The sequence below is a fragment of the Argiope bruennichi genome, chromosome 1, assembly GCF_947563725.1.
Source record: "Argiope bruennichi chromosome 1, qqArgBrue1.1, whole genome shotgun sequence".
Classification (NCBI taxonomy): domain Eukaryota; kingdom Metazoa; phylum Arthropoda; class Arachnida; order Araneae; family Araneidae; genus Argiope; species Argiope bruennichi.
In genome coordinates this window covers 11,185,503-11,207,363 of record NC_079151.1, presented here as the reverse complement: position 1 = coordinate 11,207,363, position 21,861 = coordinate 11,185,503, and positions in this window count along the sequence as shown.

Here is a 21,861-nt window from a genome sequence, read left to right as displayed (position 1 = left end):
CTTTGACAAAACACATTTTGTTGAGTTTACTGGGCCAAATCGGTATGCAAAGAGCTCACGATAAAGGAATTTGGAAACAGCCGTTAATCAAAGTGACTTAGATACCTAAATAGTACTTGACCGGTTTTGGTTCCTATATATTGAGTTATATTGTCTTCATAAAAGGTGTTTAGGGAACAACTGTGATTTATGTGTTTCATTTGGAGCAAAGCTTTAACTTTCAGTCTAGAGACTACAATGGCCAGGTGGTAAAGTAGCTTCGGGACCGGAGGGTTCCAAGCTTGACACCCGATTCTGCCGAAAAATCGCTGTGTAATGGGTGTGGAGCACAATAAATCCGTTGGGACCAAACGTTTTTCAGCTGGTGTGGTACGGAAGTGTGGTGATTGTAGGTGCCAGTTCAGATGTTGTTCTCATCATCATCCAGCGATTCAAAATTACGATGTCCGTCCCAAATAGCCTAGTTTTGCTTTAAAACAGGACTTTAATATAACTAAATTAGACTAATTAACTTCCAGTTTGTTGCTTAAATGTACATCTCTCTACGAATAATACTGTCTCTCACTTTTCTCTCAATCTCACACTTTATAATAATGCTAGCTTAGAACACAGACAAAATAGAACCCAATATATGATTCCTCCGCCATGCCTGATTTTACCTTTCTAGATCGTTGATAGACTTACATTAAATCTTAAAAATTAAAGAAAAGTATTTGTTTAATTTGGATGTTGATACAAGGAATGCGTTATTGTTTTCCTCTAATATCATATCGTTTAAATTATGAAAAAGATAAATGCACTGCAGTCACGAATTTTCCTGTCAGTGCATTTCTGCAATATAATATCATTTAAATTAAGAAGAACAATGGTGCATTACAATCATGGATTTTTCTGTTAATGAATATTTTATAAGAATATATATTTTAATAAATTGAAACTCATTAAATATTTGAATAATTTACAATAATTTTGCATCTTGAATTACATGCTTCATTTTTGTGTTTGTATCTGCAGGAACAAAGATCTGGAGATGGCGTTAGAGGAGCAAATATTTCAAAAATCTTTGTTTTAAAAGAATGTAAGTACAACTTTTATTGAATGTTCCTTCATTTATTTTTTCGGACATTTTCCATTGTATGACCTTTGTTCTCAAAATAAGATATAAATATATTTTAATACATTGTAGAAATATTTTCTCTGCCAAAATGTTATGCTATGATTTTACAATATTTCATTCAATTCAAATTTCAGTGATACCTATTGACACAAATCTCGATTTAAAAAGAGACATATAATCTCTTATAATAATAAAAGATGAATGTATGTGTTACTATGTTGCCGCTCTACAGGGCAGACCATTTGATCTATAGACAACAAATTTGGTGCATTTGTACTTTGAAAGTAGGCAAAGTGCACTTCGGAGCGATTTTTAAAATTTTTTAATTGGAATTTTAATTAATTAACAATTAAAGCGAAATTTGGCATTTTGCTGCGACATACATATTGCACAAAAATATCCGAGAATATGTTGAACAAAAATAAATTTTACACCGTTCCAAAATTTAACGATAATAATGATAATCGTTAACGTTACCTTAATAATAATAATGTTTAATGATACCAATTTATAGTCGTAAAAAATTTTGCTGATTTTTCATAATTTTTAAAAAAATATTTTTTTACCTGATTTTTAATAACAGATTATATTGTTGTTCTGAAATTCAACCTGTTTTCATTGTTTCCTCTACTACCTGATCAAGTGATTTTCTTCCATTATTGAAAGTTAAAGAATAAGGACTTCGTTTGGTATTTATGCAGAATACGAGACTACATAAGTGAAGTTGCAATACCTCGAAATTTATAAAATGAATAAAGTATATATTTACATTCTTTATAACGTCATGATGTCACAAGATGGATCTCCATAAAAAAAGTTTCGTACACACAAAAGCATAGCATACGTAAGACAATTAAAGTAACACACACACAGATTATCACAGATATTATAATCACAGATTATATAAAAATTTACATTAAGACTTATTTAGTTGCAATAATGTAATACAATAATGATCGAACATTCAATACAAGGCATTTAGAATTTTTTTTTACATATTTTAATGATAAAATTAGTTCATAGAATTTACGTCATTCTTCAGTAGTTAGATGAAATGGAAAGTCAGCTTGCATCATAAAATATCACGTCTGAACATTTGAACTTTATTATGTCAAGGAAGATTTCAACACTATCAATAGATTTAAGTTTGACATACCGATCCTAATCGACCATCGGCGAAAATACAGCAGTCATTTCAAACAGATGCTAAGCACGCGCCAAACCACCAGCCTCCAATTAACCCCTGGAACTGAAAAGAACCTTATCTTGCCTAAACTAACAACCTTAGCAAGGAATCGTACAGAATGATCGCCTCTTTAGGTGTGGAGTTGTCGAAGGCAGACACCCGGTTACTAAAAGTAGGAGTTTCTGCATTGATACATCTTTTTTCATTTCGAAAGAGCCCACAGCTGCAGTAGTCAAATGGAATAGACGGGGAGGGGGTGCAATTGGTCTTTAAAACGGAATTGGAATAAAATAAGGACAGTGGAAGAAAAAATGCGGATTTGTGCAAAGAATATTTCAAAGTGAAAGTAGTTTATATTTTTGGGGTGAATTTTATTTAGCCGAAAGAGCCCCTTTATCCACAGATAAGCCCTCATTCGGTTCTTTATTATATCTCATCTAAATATTTGCTTTTTGATTAAAAGAATGTTTTGCAAACGATCATTTTTATAAATAGTTGGCTCTCGGATGAATACGAACGAATCAATCAACAAACGAATGAATTTTGGAAAAGTAATTTCGGTGTGGGTCAAAATTCATCAAAATATTCAGTTTTTTCGCCTTTTTTTCTATCTCACCAAACTGCTTTAAGTATTATTTAAAAAAGAAAATAAACATCCAAGACCTATTTGATTGGCTTGTTTATTTGAAATGAATTGGTATTGAAAGCAACAACAGAAGAATTGACTTTTAAGTTATTTAATTTCCTAATTTTCAAGGAAAATAATACTGTGTAGGTAATGTGCAAGCAAATGTATTCTAGTCTTGAAATCTTCAAACTATATTTTTTTTATTCATAAAAATATTACGAGGAAAATAAAATGCTGAATAAAAGTTAGTTATAGAATTTTTCCAGAATAAATCGATTAAAATATTTCAAATTAAGATAAGGAGATCTAAAACTCTTTTGCAGATATTCACTTGAATGCAAAAAAAAAAAAAAAAGACTCGCGAAGATTTCTTATAAATATTTTAATCTTAATATAAAATATTACATTAAATTATTCTCAAGATGCTAAAAATTCATTCAAAAATTTTACCAAAAAAAATTTAAAATAAATATATTTTGTATATATATTAAATATATATACAAAATGCATATAAATATATTTTGTATATATATTAAAAATAAATATACTTTTTTATACTTTAATAACATTGATTCAAAACCTTCACCTTCACCGTATAAATATTTAAAAATTGCTCTCTCTCTGTCTCTCTCTCTCTCTCTTTCTGTCTGTGTGTGTTGGCGCTCTACAGGCAAATCTGTTTAGATTACATCTATTAAATTTGAAACATATATAACTTGGAGGGTAAAAATGTGTACCTCGAAGAATTCTTTTTTGAAATTTTAATTCGTAAATTAAAATTCATTTTGGTGATTTTTTGGCAATACCTTCCGAAAATATCACTGCATAAAAATGAATTTCACACCTTTTAAAACATTAAAAAAAGTTTTTTTAATGATACCAATTTAGTAGAGGTAAAAATTTTTAATGATTTGTAACACTTTTTTTTTGCTTACTTTGTGACAATAGATTATATAGTTGTCCTGAAATCCAAATGGTTTTCTTTGTTTCAAAAAATACTTAATCATACTATTTTATCCTATTGTTGAAAGCTAACGAAGAGTATCTGTTTAGTTTGTCGTCCAATGGAGACAGATAAAAAAAAAGTGAATTTGTGATATTTCGAAATTTAGAAAATAGATGGTCCGGATATTTACGTTTTTAATCGTACTGTGGTGTTATCGAACTGTCTCCATTAGAAAGGTACATGGACACAATGAATCTAACTAAAATAAGATACCTAAAATAACACGACTTTAATGTCAAACAATTGGGAAAATCATAGATAATAAGTTATATCTAAACGATCTATAGTGAAAATAAGTATAACTAATATCTCCGCCGAACCATCTAATCGCCATGGGCGACTAGTGTTCAATAAAGGGGAAAAAATCTTTGAACGCTCGAATTGAAATTCAGTATTCCTGGCAGAGAAAATACCGGCAAATGAATTGCTAAGTAAGTAAAAGAGTTTATTCTAAAAATCTTCAATCAAATTATTTCATTAATTTACTGTCCTCTGCACTATCTTCTGTAATCACATTACGGCAAAATAAAGCACATTATATCAACGTCTAATAATCTCTTTTTATCGAAAATTCATAAAAAGAAAACCGTATTCAAAGTGAAAATCTTAAAGAAATTCCTGTGACATGTTAATATTGATACGATATAAATTAATAAAAACTTACTTTTTGCTTATAAATATTTGTCTACATGCTTATGAAAGTTTATAAGCATGTAAAACGTTATATAGCATGCATATAAATCATAGCAATTACAAACATCACAGAAGCATACCATGGACACTTAGTTTATTGGTTCCTGCACCTTAGCTAATGTAGTAAACACGGCTTTGTTTCATCAGAATTGCGTTGAAGTGACCCTCGACCCTAAGCTCCATTTTTACCTGTACTGATTCGGTGCCCAAGAGCTTATCGACAGTAGTCATCGGAACGTGGTGGAAACGCTGAAAAATCTTTGGTAACTAATCCTCTTGTTTTTCTTACGGGTGTGTCGACGGTATGAGGAAACGGATGAAACGTGGGATATATTTCACTTTTTTGCGAGCCAACTCCCGGTATCTGGGTACACGAGATGTTTTCCAAAAGATATATGATTTCAGTGATCAACAACACCAAACTGGGCTTGTCCTCTGATGACCTCGTCGTGTTTTGACAGGGCCTAGGTCGTGCTCGTCTGACTGATCGAATGATAATTTCTGGGGGGGGGGTTGATTCTAGTTGTTTCACATCTTGAGAAATATTCTTAAAAATGCATTTTATGAAAGTTTTAATGTTCAAAACAAGAGATCGAACACCGAATAACTTTACCAGCATATCTCGGTCAGAAAGTCAGTCGCATTTTATCATTAATAAAGTTAATATGAATCTTACCTTCCTAAAGAACTTCAAAATTTATATCTCTCAAAACAGAAAGCTTTGATTTGCAGAATTCTTACTAGCGAGGTCAGAACCTTGAAAATGCCGGAATATTAAATTTTTAGATAAGTCGATACATGTGTTTAAAACTGAAATGTTCATACTTAATGACAATCAAAACTGAAACGAACAAAGCCCATAAGCCGTATTTTGGCACCTATCTGCAGCAATTAAGCTTATAATATGCAAAATATCTAACAGAAAAATAGAAATAAAAATCATGCACTTGATTTATTTCATTCGTAATTTAACATTTCATTAATATTAATAATAAAGAGGACCTATGCGTGTGTGTATGTCGGCGCTTCAAAGCTTCTCTAAATTTATACATTCAAAAATGCTATTATTTCTATATTGCCAGTTAATTTAATGTCTGTTCTTCAAGATTTTACATTATTCAAAAATGTATATTAGATTTATTTTGCATTTGTTTTAGATAACCTATAGCCAAAAGTTCAAACGTTTCTATTTGTTCTGGATCTTACGATTTTGATAGAAGTATGTCTGTACTCTTTAAACAAGTACGAGGATTTTTCTGGATTTTTTTTTTTCCAAAATAGCTCTAAAAAAATGAAACTAAATGAAATGTAACTTGAATCATATTTAAACCATTCCTATTGTGTTTCCTACTACTTTCCTCCTGTGACTAAACATAAAAACGTTGAGTATTTTATAAATTTTTGATAAATAAATAAAATAATTACTCCCAATATTAGGAATTCGATATTAAATATAAATATTTAGCACATTTTGCTATGCAGTTTAACAACTAGCTTTCGGTAATAAAATCGACATAAAAAAAACCCCGCAATTCTTTAAACTTTAGCTACGAACGCGCCTCCAGTCGAGAATTAGCTGCAATATCATTTTTTGCCCTCGTGAAATCTAGTACGTGATTTATGCGAGCGTTTTCAACCGGATACGATTTCTGGTAAAAATCAATGCTATTTTGTTTCAAAGGGAAGTTCAAGTTTCGACCATAACCTGAAATGGTTTCTCCTCTTTTTTTTACCTCATCGAAATTAGCAGCACCTGCAAAACGCATATAATGTATCAATAATGTATTGTTTTACCAATTTCGGATGATTTCTGCAAGCATAGTAGTATTTATTTACCGAGGGAATCGTTACCAATTTACCAATTGAATTTATCCATTTCTGAAACGTTATTTTTTTAGTTATGACGACATCAAGAAAAAAACTTATTATGAGGTATAAAAATATTATGAGGCCATTAGATATCAATGCTCATTTTCCTTTTTTAACTCCTCCCCATCCTAAAGTAGAACCTGCCGTTATGTAAGCCTATCAAAGCTGACGTCAGGTATTCTTCAAGAACGAGAATCTTTCCGATGCTTTTCTTAATCGTTCTTCATGTTCTCCTTAGTTAATTAATTATTGTAATATCTTCGTGTTTGTATTGATATAAATAAATGATTCGGATTTTTGCAATATTGGCTGCGTAAATTTCCATCAGAGAATAATTACAAATTTAGTTAGTCTATATTTTAAAATGTTCTTAGATAACCAAATTAAAATATAATAGTAATAAATCAATAGGATGTCTGGTTTTGTTTACAAGCCGTGCATTCTGTAAATTTATAAAATAATAACCCCTAGCATTAAAATATTGTTTCTCCATCATCACTCTCAAAGAATGCGTAGTTTAAATCTTGTAATTAATAAAGAAAAAAAAATCGAAACTGGACTGTTCTGTGTGAAATATAGTTAAATTTACCAAAATAATATACAATAATATTAATAATTTGAGATTGTATTCCATGCTTTTTCAGAAAACACATTTTACTTTTGTATTCTAAGCAGTAATTTGAGATATTAATTACATTTTAAATTTATTTATTATGGGATACCAGTTTTTTTTTTTTTTTTTTTTTTTTTTTTTTTTTTTTTTTTTTGTAATTTCGATATTTATAAAGATTTCAAAACTCCAATTAGATTTGTTTAATTTTTGAAACGATTTTGTCTGAAGAATAGAGTTGTTAAAAATTTTTCATAAATACGCGGTTTATACGAAAGAAAATTGTGTACTTTTGAAATAAAAAAATAACTGAGAATCAACATTTTCTTCAGTATTTTTCCTTGTGAAGAAGTCACCAAAGCAAATAAAAGGCGAAGAGAAGAAGTGACTCCATAATTAGCACCGGAAGTTGTGCTGATGTGAAGTCACCCGTATAACACGTCCTTTGAAGCGTCCTTAAACTCAGGTGTATAAATGTTTTGACACCTGCCTCACTCCGTTCCCGCCAAAATCACAAGTAACGCATGCTTACCTTAAAATCAGCTGGCTCCGAACTTAGCGCATTTTTGGCGGGAACTCTCTTGCTTGTTTATTATGGTAACGCTTCAGTGGAAATTGATTATATTGTCTTGAACCCTCTGATGGCACTAAGCTAAGTGTGAGGAATGAAAAAAAAAAAAAAAAAGGTTAAATGTATAACAGAGGTCAAAAATGTGAACGATTAATCAAAATAGTGAGTTAAAAAATATTCAAGTTATGCTGCAAGCATACGACCAGGTTTATCTTAAAACGGTAATTTTTTACTGTTTTTATTACTTTACTTCATATATGCATCTTTATTAAAATTGTGGACTGCTTACATAGATATTTCAAGTTCAATTTTTATATTTTCTCAAAATAAAACTTTATAACACTATCTACATCTTAGAATATTCAATGCACATCATATCATTAACTATAGTTATGAAAGATTTCTCCTATATTATATTATGGATGTTTAAATTATATGATTGCTATTTTTTATTATTGAGGACTTAGTGCATTATTATTGCAGATGTTGAAAGAAATATCAAGTAATTTTAATTTAAAGCAAAAAATGTTAACATCCACGATGCCAAATAAGCATGTAGAATTCAAAACAATTTATAGCAAATAACTATAATTTTTTCATTGTAAGCAATAACAAGAAAAAAAAAAACTGTGCACAATACAGAATGAAGTTTAAAATTTTATTTGCATATGTAATATTTGCTCATTGTGCCTGTCTTCGATCACATACATGATATTAAAGCAGTATTTCACTTCAGTACCATATGAAAAAAATTGAGCTCTCTGATTATCTTCAATTCTTTCACTCTTTGCAAGAAAGAAGGAATTAATAAGTAGTAGATAATCACATGTAGAGCGCGTGACTATCAAATGCACTAACGTGATTCGCAATATTTATCGTGGCTTGGATGTGGGATTGGTCACCGAGAAAAAGTGACTTAAAACAGTAAAACTTTCAGTTGCGCTGTGTTAAAGTTTTTATTTTACACACTTATGTTTGGCGAAGTTGTAGATAAATGTTATTGGTACAGTTGTTTTGAATCACTCTGTGTTGTGTAGAAATAAAATATTTACTCTAAAAAAATCTGAAAAAAAATTGTTATATTCGAAGGCGTATAAAGGGAGGAATTAGATGCTTGACAACATTTTCATACATTTTATTCACGCTATACGAAAAATTCAACGGGTACAAATTCATTATATTAAAATATTTTTGCAGCATAAGAATAACATTGCAGAATTATTAAAATTCGTCGCAAAATCTCAGAAATCTAAGAATTACATTTTGATTATCAAATGTATCCTTAACAGTAATGACATTCTGATATGATGTGGGTGTCTATTGGAGCCCAAACTCCCCAGATCTTATAGTGTAACAAAGAGGAATCAACAGGGGGGAGGAGAGGATACTGATGGCCGAAGTGCTTCCTTGGGGAAGGGGGGGGGAGCCCTGTTGTTCCGAATGTCATTTACTCTCATTACGCACTCCTCAAATCAAATTCGGTTATTTAGTAAATTTCTGGTATTACTGAGAAAAAAATGAGCAAAAAGATTTGCTGTAAGTAATAAAGATTTGCTACAAACATTTTTCTTACTTTACTTTCAATGAATTTATTTCACCTGCGTATTATAAAGATATATTGTATATTTAATCGCATTAAAATCCACAGTGATATTAAAAATTATACCAAAGAATTCAATGCAAAAATGCAGAATTAAAAAAAAATGTCACAAAAATATAGAATTGCATTTGCGACAAATTTTTACAGTAACATATTTCATAGGATTTCATTCAGTGTAAATATATTATTATTAAATGTGTACAAATATTAGTAATTATTTAAAAAATATATTTTATTGTATATCAAGCATTCGATTAAAATTGAATAATACAAAAAAGTCAATAGCAAATCATGAAAAGTTTTTATACTCATAAAATAAATTCTCTTCTCAACATTTTTTTCTCAAGTTGGTGATACATCAATATGTTTCTTTAATATATTTCAATAAAAAATGATTATTTTCATATACTTCTATTTTCTGATTTTGTCATATCAGAAACTATTCTCCAAATAAACAGTTTTATAAGCGAAAATGTTCTGTTTTTATGTGCGAAAAGAGTCATCGAAATTGGCTAAATATTACTGACCAAAACATAATAAAAATCTTATGGTTCAACAAAGCATATATCTCTATATCTGGAACGATTTCTTAAGAATGATTTCTAGCAATTTTTAGCATACCTTATAGTAAAAATGAAAATTTTAAGTCGGGCCAATCAAATTGGCAATATAATATAAATGTATCTAAGGTTTATAGTAATGTTTATATCATTATATTATGATAATTACTCGTAAATGTAATGTTAATGTATTTAAAACAAAATCTATATATTTCAAAATAATTTAATATAAAAAACAGTCTTGCATATTCTCATTAAGAAAGACTTAAACGTAATTTAATTACTTGGGGACACCACCTTATAACCCTAAGATGCCTAGAAATATGCAATATGTCATTTTGTTATGACTAGCTTTTTAACAACTTTTCTCTTCCGATTTTAATATATGAAGGATGGTTATGAGCTTGAAATTAAAGCTTTATGAATGCAAAATTTTACTAGTTTCATCAAAAATAATTATGCGGAAATTTTTTTTTTATTTGCAGCACCAAGTTTAATGATACAAATTGAATACGTACAATGTAAATAAAAAAAAGAGCCGCAACTCCCCTAGAAATGCCTTGCAGTTAAATCCTCAATGGTGGAAAGTGGCAGGTTGCTTGCTTCCTGGAAAAAAACAAACACAACATTGGGGAAATGGCAAGTTTGTGTCTCCTGTATAACGAACTCATTAGTCGTTCACAGGCCGTCATTAGGCCGTAGCTGGGGGCGCGCGCCTGAACGCCCCAAGTCTCTAGGTCAAGGCAGAAAGGCACCTGTGGGCCTTGGTTGAATCATCGGAAGGTATTGAAGTGCATATTCACTTCGCATCACTGCAATCACCTGCCTCTTGTTGAGGAGGAATGCCCCGCGAAACAATCACTGGAATACGTAATGAGAAGGATTGTGGCGACACGAGAGGAACCGAATCTTTTGGTATTGATAATCTGTATCTGCGTGAGATGACGCGGATGAAAATTCAAAGATGCAAATTATAGAGTTTACTTGAGCACGGTGGTTAGAGTAAAAGTTTTCTTTTACAATGCACCCGGGAGAGAATAAGACAAGCAATTATAGAAACGCGATGTACGAATTTCAAACTAATTGTTCTGAAATGAACTATGCTAAAAAGAGAGAAATGAATGAAGTAAGAGAAATACTCGGATACGATTTCTTTATCTTAGATATTTTTGACTTATATGAAATGAATTAAATTCGCAGTTGGAAATATATGGCACTTTTCATCATCTGTTTCAAACCTTTGCTACTCGACATAATTAATTTATAAGCATGGCAACTCTGATTGAATTGTGAATACTATAAGATGACAATGCGATCTATACTTCTCACCTTCCTTTTTCTATCGTTCACTTTTGGAACTTTTTGTGTCGCTCATTTCCTTCAGGTTTTCATATGCATCTTACCGAGATTTGATCGTCTTATAAGACTTTAATTTATTTTTCTGTGCAGAAATTTGAAGGAGATCAGGAACATTTTCTTTAAAAGAGACACTATGATTGACCTATTTTCAAAAATGAGTATTTCTTTCTTCTAGGTAAACCAAAATATGTAGCCTAGCATTTTTATGATATGCAAAACATTGTTGAAAAAAATATTAAAAATATTATTTAGAAATGGAGGAATTTTCTAGATAATAAATTTTGGGAAGAGTGAAAATTTCATTTTTGTTAATGAAAATGCCCGAAAAGAGAAGGCACACGAATTATAAAGATGATAGAATTAAAATGAAACTTCTAATTTGTAAATATGAAGCAATGCAAAAAAAAAAAATTATTATTATCTACAAATGTATCTATTATTACAATATAAAAAGGATCACTTTGAAATTGATACAATATTTTATTATTTGAAATTTATCAGAATAATCTTTGTAAAACGATATTTTTGAAAGATATCGTGTAATCGAACATTTTCCTTGCATTTGAACGTAACGCTAAACACAGGTACTGGCAACTGATGACTGATGGTTTATTGCAGTTCGCGAAAATAAAAATCGTAAAAATAATTTCAACGAGCTCTTCCCTTCTTAGGAGATAGGAGCTTTAGGAGACAACTTTACAGTGTAGCTACGTCAAACTCCATTACTATATCTTACCTGGCTGCGACATGAATGTTAACATTCGCATCGACAATCAACGAAACGTTACGGCATGACATGAATGACATTTGCTTAGAAATTTTATGAGAAATATCTTAATAGAAATTTAAATTATCCGTGTACCAAGATAAACATATTTCTTCTTTATTTTTATTTCTGTTTACTTATTTATTTATTATTATTATTGCAATACAAGATTTTTCTTACTTCATTCTACTTCTTAACAAAAAAAAAAAAAAAAAAAAACCGTGTCTAGTTGACCTAGAAAATTAAGGATAACACAAAATATTCTAGGATTAAGAGGGCTTCATTATCATAAGTCATTATTTATCTGATAATACTGCAAAAATCTATGAAACAAACATATATATATATATATATATATATATATTTAATTATCTACAAATGATGCAAAAAAAGTTTTTAGTTAAATTGGGGAGAAAAGATCAATTCTTAACAACAACTAAATTCGATGAGTCCTCCTGATTATTACACAGAACATACATAATTAAATAACTGCATTATTCAATAACCTCGTTGGTAAATAGAACGTACAAACGACCCAAATGCCAAGATACAAATTAAATCCCTAAAAACTATTATTTGCCATGCCACCCCCTGCGAATGTCATCTCTTATCGAGAAGTCCCCTTATTTCGTAAAGAAAAAGACCCGCTCCCACCCAAATCTATATTTAGTTAGCAAAATTATAGAGGATCATCAAAACGAAGTTGCAATTAGTTTTTCCATAGTTCTACTTCCTTGCTTCTTAGTGTCAGGAAGAGGCTTTCGAGTTCGTCTTAAAAGTGAGGGCGTATGACAAAATAATCTTGTTCGTCAGAAGAAATATTACCACCCGCGAGATGGGTGTTCAGTTTCAGTCTTCTTGTATTCGCTTAACATTTTTACAACGTGTTCAATGGATGCTTACTGAGTTGATTGGAAATTCTCTACATTAGGTTAGCACTTTGTAACGCGTCTAATAATGGAAGGAAAAAGAAATTAATTTTCTCTTCTATGCACTATCATATTATAAAGATTAAAATATTCGTATTATTAAGTCCACTCTCCTGATAAAAAATGCAAAAAAATGCCTCATTACTTAAAATGCAACCAAAAACGATACGCATACTCTTGTTACGTCATTAAAATACAAATTTGAACGGAATATTTTATTCAAATTGTTCAGATCTATAGACAAAAAGTAATAAAATTTCGCAAAAAATTTCATTTTATTTCGGAAATCAAGTCAATATCTGAAATCTTTCTTAATATCTTGACTGCCGTGGTGGTGTCACCGACGGGACCATATAAATTACATTGTAAGAAATTCAGCGCGATAATCAAAGTGTTAATTCATTAAAACACTGAACAAAACATTAACGAATTTGAAGTAGCTACGCTAGAAGGAACTTTTTTCCATTTTATAAGTTTCAGATTCACCGCAGTAAATCATACCAAACTTAAGAGTAATACATTGTCCCCAAATAATGCAGTTATTAATTTAGAGGTAAAACAGCATTATATTTTTACTATGCATTGTTTTATGAAGATAGCTATAGCGCAAAATATTGTTTTCGAATTAATTATTCGCATAGTGAATACAAATCGACAACCATTAAGAATAAAAACAGTATCCTATTTTTTTTTTTTTTTTTAGTCTAAAAGGATTTAAATAAGTTTCTTTGTCTCCGGAAAAGTTTTTAATTAATAATCCCAAGAAATTCTCCAATTCCAAACCGATGATAAACATTTCAAGCTGGCTCATTTCGCAACTCAGTCTAACCCTACGCAGGAAATATAAAGCAGCTAGAAAGAATGAAATTAAAGTTTAACAATTTTAGCTTTCTGGGGAAGTTGTAATTTTTCTTGAGAGTTCAGACGTCGTTTGATGGCCACCCACCATGATGCTACAAAGTGAACAAAACCCTTTTTTTATCCAAATCACTGCTTTTTGCTCGCTCTTAGTTCACTATAATAGTTATTATTTTATTTCCTCAAAATTGGGAAATGAAAAAAAAAAAAATGAATCAGGTGATGATGACAAAATATTTTCAAGTTCTGTAAAAATGAAGCTAAAAACTGATAAAAGAAAAAGAAATTAATAAAAAGGAATTGCCTGCTGTGGACACACCCAGTGTGTTCTTTTGTTGAAGCCGGTCTTGACCCTTTGCGACCCAAACGAAACAATGAGAAAAACAGAGCTGTCCGAAAAAGAATCGCAAGGGAAACACCGTGGCATTGCGTGCCTCTCTCTCTCGAAAAGAATTGTAAAAACCAACACGTTTTTCAAGACATTTTTCCATTTCAGAGATGAGTGAGTTTTTGTGAATTTTGATGTTGATCAACAATAATAATTACTTCGCTTTAAAAATGATTTGTGGGCTGGGGAAAAAAACCCAATTTGTCGTTAGATTCACCAAATTTTTCGTATGATTCCATACATTAAAGGTTTTCATTAAAACTTTGTCTTTTGAATTGATTTGTAAGTCCCATAATCCTAACCATTTCAGTTTTAAAAAACTTTGCAGCTTACTTGATTTATCGACATTTACTTAATATTATATTTTGAAGCTTAAAGCTTGAAGCATTTCGTAGAAAAAGAATTAATAATTTTGATTAAGAAAAATACTACATTTAAAAAAATTTCGATCATTTCTTTAATTATATATTTAAAAAAAATAAATATGACTTTGAAATACCTTAAAGAAAACTAGTTTTTCAGTGAAAAATTAGAGTTAGCTATCTACTTGATGCTGTCTTTACACACTTTTTCTAAGTGGTTTTCCTTCTTGCTTCTAAGATAATCGATTTCTCTCTGACTTAAAGAGAAACTATTTCCGAAAATTTGTACATTTGTGAATTATCGATAATAGGGCACTATGCTATGTTTTCAGAGCATAATTATCAGTTAATAAATTCAGGTTAATTGAATTCTCATTTCATAAGCTAATCGCCATTTGATATTGAAAATGAGAAAAAAAATATTTCACTGTTCCACAAAGTTTTCCATAATATTTATAATAAAAGAAAATAATTTAACTATTTTTTAAATATGTTTTTTAGATATTTTTAAAGTAAGTGAATGTTTTAAAAATTCCATTTAAGAATGAAATAAAGTAAATAAAAAAAATTCTAAGCTTAGTAATATTTTCTGTATCAAATACATACTTATTAAGTTTTTATTAAGTCTTTTCAGCAACTCTCTCTTTCTCTCTCTCTCTCTCTCTCTCTCTCTCTCTCTATATATATATATATATATATATATATATATATATATATATATATACGAGCAGATTAAATACTCACTCAGATTACTCATACTCAGATTAAATACTCACAAATTTATACTTATGAACGATACCTCTCAATGCAAATGCTGCAATTATGATTAAGTGTATTTTATGCAAAGAATGAATACTAACAATCAAAATAATACTTACAGAATAATAAATCTAACGAGTCTGTATTGATGGGGTGGATCTGCCTAGTTTCAGTCTAGGCAGATCCGCCCCATCAATACAATTCACATGACAGCGGTAAATCAAAATGGTGCGAAGCGCTACAATTTAAAAAAATTTCTAACGGAAAAAAATTATTTCGTTTAGAAATAAAACGAATTGTATTTTTCATTATATGTGCTGGAAGTAAAATCCTAATACTCATTAAAACAAGCTGTCTGTCTAAACATGAAAAGTCTTCTCTTAGTCGAGCCATTCTAAACATGAAACCATGCGATGTCGATCTCGATATGAGGGTAGGCACGACCAACAAATTGCTTTTTCCTTATTTTGTATTTATGGCTGATTATTGCAATCGTAAAAATTTCTGCAATATTTGTCTGCAAAATTTTCAAAGCGGATATTGAAATTTTTGTCAGATAGGCATAAATGCGAAGAACCCTTTAAAATTATTAATAAGAAATATCTTTGATGCCTTCTCTGAAATAACCGAAAAAATTATTACACTGCAAAATTTTGCCATATCTATAAGAAAAAAAATTTATTTAATTGTAGATGAACAATAATTTTATGCATAAAATATGCTGAACAAAGTTAATGTTATTAGCAATATTCTTCAAACGAAAAAAAAAGGTATTTCTCAGGCCTTTAAAACTCTATATAAATTAAACTATTTTCTAAAAAAATATATATCTAACAAAGATTTCATGGTTAGCAGAGAACTGTAATCTTTACTGTTCAAAAAACATTAAGACCTTGAAAAATCAAAAACACATTTTTCTAACAAAGGCGAAGATCAACTTGCAGAGAACAAAGAAATATGAAGTAAGCTGTTTCTTAAAAATGTTAGATGTTGATATTGAGATATTATCTTCAAGTGAAAGATAAGATCTCCTATATTCTCATTTAGAAGTTTTTAAATTTTTGTAAAATATTTCTGACTTAAGAGATATTCTGAACAAGTTCAAATCAATGTATACCAACAAACTGAAGAGGCATTAACTGATAATAATTAAATATACACAAAAAGTATGGAATTTACGCGCGAAGTTTTTGTTTAGAGAAATTGTTATATTGCCAGTTGAAGCTCCAAGCTGCATCATTTCAAGAATTTTACTTACTCCGCTCTTAACATTTATATTGCTTTATTTATTTTTTTAACATCTTCAATCTCCATGATTAGAACAAAGAGATCGTTTTCGAAACCGAAAATAATTGAAACTTATCAGAGATTTTGAGAGAAGAGAGAATGGCAAATCTTGCAGTTATATCTATTGAATGTGATATTTAAAAAAAAATAGATTTTGATTAACTTATAAATCAATTTGCTAAAAGAAAATCCTGGATAGTTCAATTTCTATAATTTAACTACTACCAAATTTTGAAATTGTCTTGTTTAAAATTGTGTCAGTGTATTTGTTTAATATATGAATGTTAACATGATCGAATACAGTTAATGTGAAAAATGCATTTAGTGCATTAGTGTAATTTTTTGTTAATAAACAATTAAAATAAATATTAATTACTTATCTATATTTCTACATAACATATCTTTCTTTAACTATACATTTTCAAATGTTTAACATATTACATACGTAAATTATTTTATTTTTAATTGTAAGATGATAGTGTTGAGCAATATGTTGAGTATTAGATATGTTTATATATTGTTTCGCTTCGCTTGCACTGCATTTTCCAATATAAATAGGCATATAATTCTTCAATAAATGTTTTTGAGTTCTAAATTTTAAGAAGGGACAAAATGTTTATCCATTTTAAAAATTAAGTGTAAAATGTTTTTTTTAATACTAAAATAAGCTTTTTTTTCCAACACTGCATAAAGGCGCTCGTTATATGTTTGCCGATTCGATTTAGCGCGTTTCTGGAACTAGGTATTCAAATCCAGAGTTGGCAACTTTCTAGAAATGTAATCTACAAATGTTTGTGCTTGCTGTGAATAACCATGAATAGGCCTTAAGCATTTTTACTATGCATTAAATTTCATTTGTGCGCATTTATTATAAAACTGCTCTGGCGGCGTTTATTTGAAATTTATCTGAAGTGACGTCACCCTCAGATGGCGGATTAATTTATTGTTCGTTTTCTTACTTTTAATTAACATGAAACCAGAAAGAATCACGAAAATATAATCTGGTGTTTTCGAACTTTGTTTTAATTCTCCAATTCTTTTAATAGGCGACTTCTGTTTTATTTCTAACGACTTTTTGTATACTTAATAACCGCATTTTTACGACAGTAACTGTACTCTAACGAACTGCAAGTGTTTCCCAAGGAATCTGTAAATATGCTGTAAATATTAGAATTTAATTTTTTTTAAGTTGCGTTATATTTACTGTATTTTACCACACATATAACAGCTTAAAGAATATTCTAGTAATTGAGAATTTGTGATCGAATAATTGCGTACTACTTATTGGTTACTTTCAATTACTGCAGTGCGACGTAATTGACTTAATGAATAGTAATGATTTTAGTTTTGCTTGTATAGTATATATTTTTCTATGTATCAGATGAAAATAATTTACGTGTATTCGAACATTTAAAATCAATGAATGTGCCCTACTCCATAATGTTGTGTAGTATTCTAATTATAATGTCATTATGATCATATCTTTCTCCACTTCAATAAATTAAAAAAGCTTTCAGCATTTTACTTTCTCATATATTAAGTATAGAGTGGGTATTGTAAACATCGAAAAATTCGAGCTCGACGTTTTGTCGAATCTAGACTCTGATTTCAAAAAACACATTTTTGGAAAATGTTTATCCCTAATACAGATAATTCAAAAACGCCTTGAGTTAGATGGATGAAAATTGATATAAAGTCTCTACAATAGATTTGTAGGTTTTTATCAAATTTTGAACAAAATCTATTCGGAGGAAGTTTGTCTGTCCGGCCGTTCAGATATAAGTTAAAACGATAGCTACAAAACGAAGAGAATGAAATGGATAAATTTCGGATTTTTAAACAGATTTAACATTGATAATGTAGACATCCAATTTTGAGCCGAATTGAGAAGAAACAGACCGTCTGTAAAGTATTACTACCAACTACCAAAACAAAATATAAAATAAAGAAATAAATAAAATAAAAAATGATATCCTTAAAGAGTGGTATTTCGGATAAGACGATATCGTGACGCCACATTCAAAATCTAGCCTATATATCGGCTATGTTTAATGCTTATTTGCTTTTTAATTAAAAAAACTGTAAAATACGCAGTTGATTAAGGATTCTAATAAATAAAATAAGAGCACAAAAAAATGTATATCTAGGAAATGCATTCTGTGCCACAAGTAAGATGTTGTAGAGTTGAGGATATAACTGCCGCAGTATAGCTTGAAACTTCCAAAGACATAAAAGTGTTGTTGAGAAGCATCAACCCTAATATGATGATAATTATAAACGCCGAAAATTTATTTAACGACGATGCTGTGTCTCATTTCCGCCAAGTTTTAAAACAAAGGCTAAAATGTTTAAGTTATCTTTAAACAATATTCTTGTAAGTAGGTGTATATTATGAAAAATAAGTTTTATTATTATAAATTTGTTTAAGTATTTTTTTCGGAGCAGAAAGCATTATCCTATTTTCCAATTATCTTATGGGGAAAATTGTATCGCTTAACAACTGTTTCATATTACAAGTAGGAATCTTAAACGAATTACTTTTGTTAAGCGAGATTCAACTGTATTTTGTATCATCTTTCCGAAAATGCTGCACAAAGTTTTGCATCGCGTATATTTTGATGTTTTATTAATGTAAGTAATTAATTTCATGAGTAAGCACAAGTATTATGCTACATAATATATATTAGCATAATATATTATGTATTAACAAAATGCATGGTGTCCAATTTCATAACACTCTCAAATTTCAATTAATTCAAGCAGATCGAACAAGAAATTTGTATTTGTTTCGAAATAATATTTTGAATGACGGATAAGATTTGCGTTACACATATACTTCTGTGGATGTTGGTACATCACCCTTATTCGAGTTCAATATTTTTGTCGTCATTTCGTTGTCGAATTTTCATTACAGAGAAAATAAAATGACGCAAAAATCTTAAGCTTTAACCCATACATGTTAAACTCGTATTTCATCTTCGGAAGTCATGCGTCATTCTAAAAAGTGCGTCCTTCTCATGCGACAGGAAGACAAGATAAAGGTAAAAAGATCAAAATGAGAAGAACTAAAAGTTGGAAATGATTATAATCATCCTTCGTGGATTTAACCGCCTTCGGAAAGTGTCCAGTGATAATAGTCTTGAGAAAGACGGCAGAAAAAGGCACCTTATTTCGAGGGAGGAGACCAGATTTTCATTTTGTTCCTTCCGTTTCATTGCAGAACAATGCTCGATTTCTGAGCAACCTTTTTGGACGTACCTCTGCGTTTACTCTTTTTTGATAAAACTTATTCATTTTGTTTCATACATAATTTCTTCTATTTTATTCTGTTATAAAGTAGGAAATAATGTATAATATACATTATCATCTTCACGGTGTGGCATAAAAATAAAAACAATGTAGCTTATAATGTGCTGTCCGACAAAAAAAAAAAAAAAAAAACAGCGAGAGGGGTCTCTATAAAACTTTCTTGCATACACTCTAATAAAGTTTAATTTGTATTTTAGTCGCGTTTTTCCCAACCGAACACAGAATTACACTAATAGTTACAAAAATCACATACCAAATTCCAAACGCATCATCTTTTTTTACTTTCTTATATACAAAGTATAAAGTATTGTAATCGGTAAAAAAATTCGAATTTATTCTGACGAATCTCCATGTTTTAGAATACACTTTTGGCATTATGTTCATCTGTCTGTCTGTGACAAAAATAACTCAACCCCGCTTTGAGCTAGACAGATAAAATTTGTTATGTATATCAAATTTGTAGATTTTTACCATATTTTAGATTAAATCTATTCTGTTCGAATATAAGATAAAAGATAACTACAAAATCAAGATTAGCTAGATGGATAAAATTCGGTACACAGATCTAATATTTGTATTGTATACTTCTGTCAAATTTTGAGCCAAATCCACTTGGGGTTGAACGTCTGTCCATCGGTTTGTCTATCAGAAACGCAATGAAATTGAATATGGTTTATGATTTTGAGATTGCAATTGTAGTGCTGTGTCACATTTTGCTTTCAATCCATGATAACAAAGTTCATTCTGATAACACGATACTCAGATTCTTTCTCATGGATCGAGCAAACTGTAAAATCTTCTAAAGATTCCAATTTTTACCTGATTATAAAGAAAAGAAACAAAGCTGTTTTGGGTTTTACCCTTTATTAACCGAATTACTTTACCGTCCATTTTTCAAATTTGTTTTTGAGCCATTAGTTAAGTTTTGGTACAAAATAATCCCAGGAAGAATTTTTTTAAATTAAATTAATAGTAAAAGATTTTTAATTCTAATATTTAGTTGATATCTACTGCTTTCCATTCGAAATACGTTCTTCGTGTTCTTTCATGTACTGTTAGAAAAAATAATCATATTGTGAAGATGTCAACCGGATTTATAAAGTGCTTTCGATAAATAAGGGTTAAAAGAACAATTTTCATCATTAACAAAAGCTTTTGTAAAAATTTTATTGCTTTTTTTTTTTTTTTTTTTTGTGCACGCATATTACGATTTCAAAATCTGAGACGTTATGCAGTATTCATTACAAAAAAAATTTTTAATACAATAACACTAGCAAAATTCATTCAAAAAATTTGGTGCAGTTGAATCATATTATTCTATTTTTTCTTTATAATAAATAAAAAAAATACTGTAACAAATATAATTGAATTTCGATTCATTTCATTATAGCATTATCAGATTCCAAGCGAGAACTCCAATAATAAAGAACAGAAACTCTAAGAACCGGATTTTTCTTCCAGGCGTTCGCTTTTTAATTTCCCTTCTCGGTCGCGTGTACTCGGTGTGAAGGGGTTGATTATATAAAACACTGAAGGCTAGAAATGACAGTCGTTATCACGCTGAAATCCAACCCACATAATTAGGGCTCCTTTTTATTATTGTTGATCTAGAGTGAGAAAAAAATCCTTATCTAATAATTAGCCAAAATGTTTCGTCTCAAGTACACGTTTCTTTTTTCATTTATAGAAAGGAAATAGGGTCTCCATTGTTGCTACACTTCGACAATTGAACTTTTTTTATGAATTTCTGGAAGCTTGATAGCTATAAAGATATGCAAGTAACTTTGCTTATTCAAGTGGATAGTTTTAGGTGGCACAAAACGTCCGAGGCCAAGGGCAGATTTCCAAAGCTTTGGGTGAAAAAATTATCACCCAGTCTTTTTATTACAATAATTTTGTGTTGGCAACTACTGATTTTGATCTGTTATGGTCAAGATCACACACGAAGGATGTATTGGATTGGATACAGTGTATCTTCGGTGTTATCTCAACCGAATCGAATTC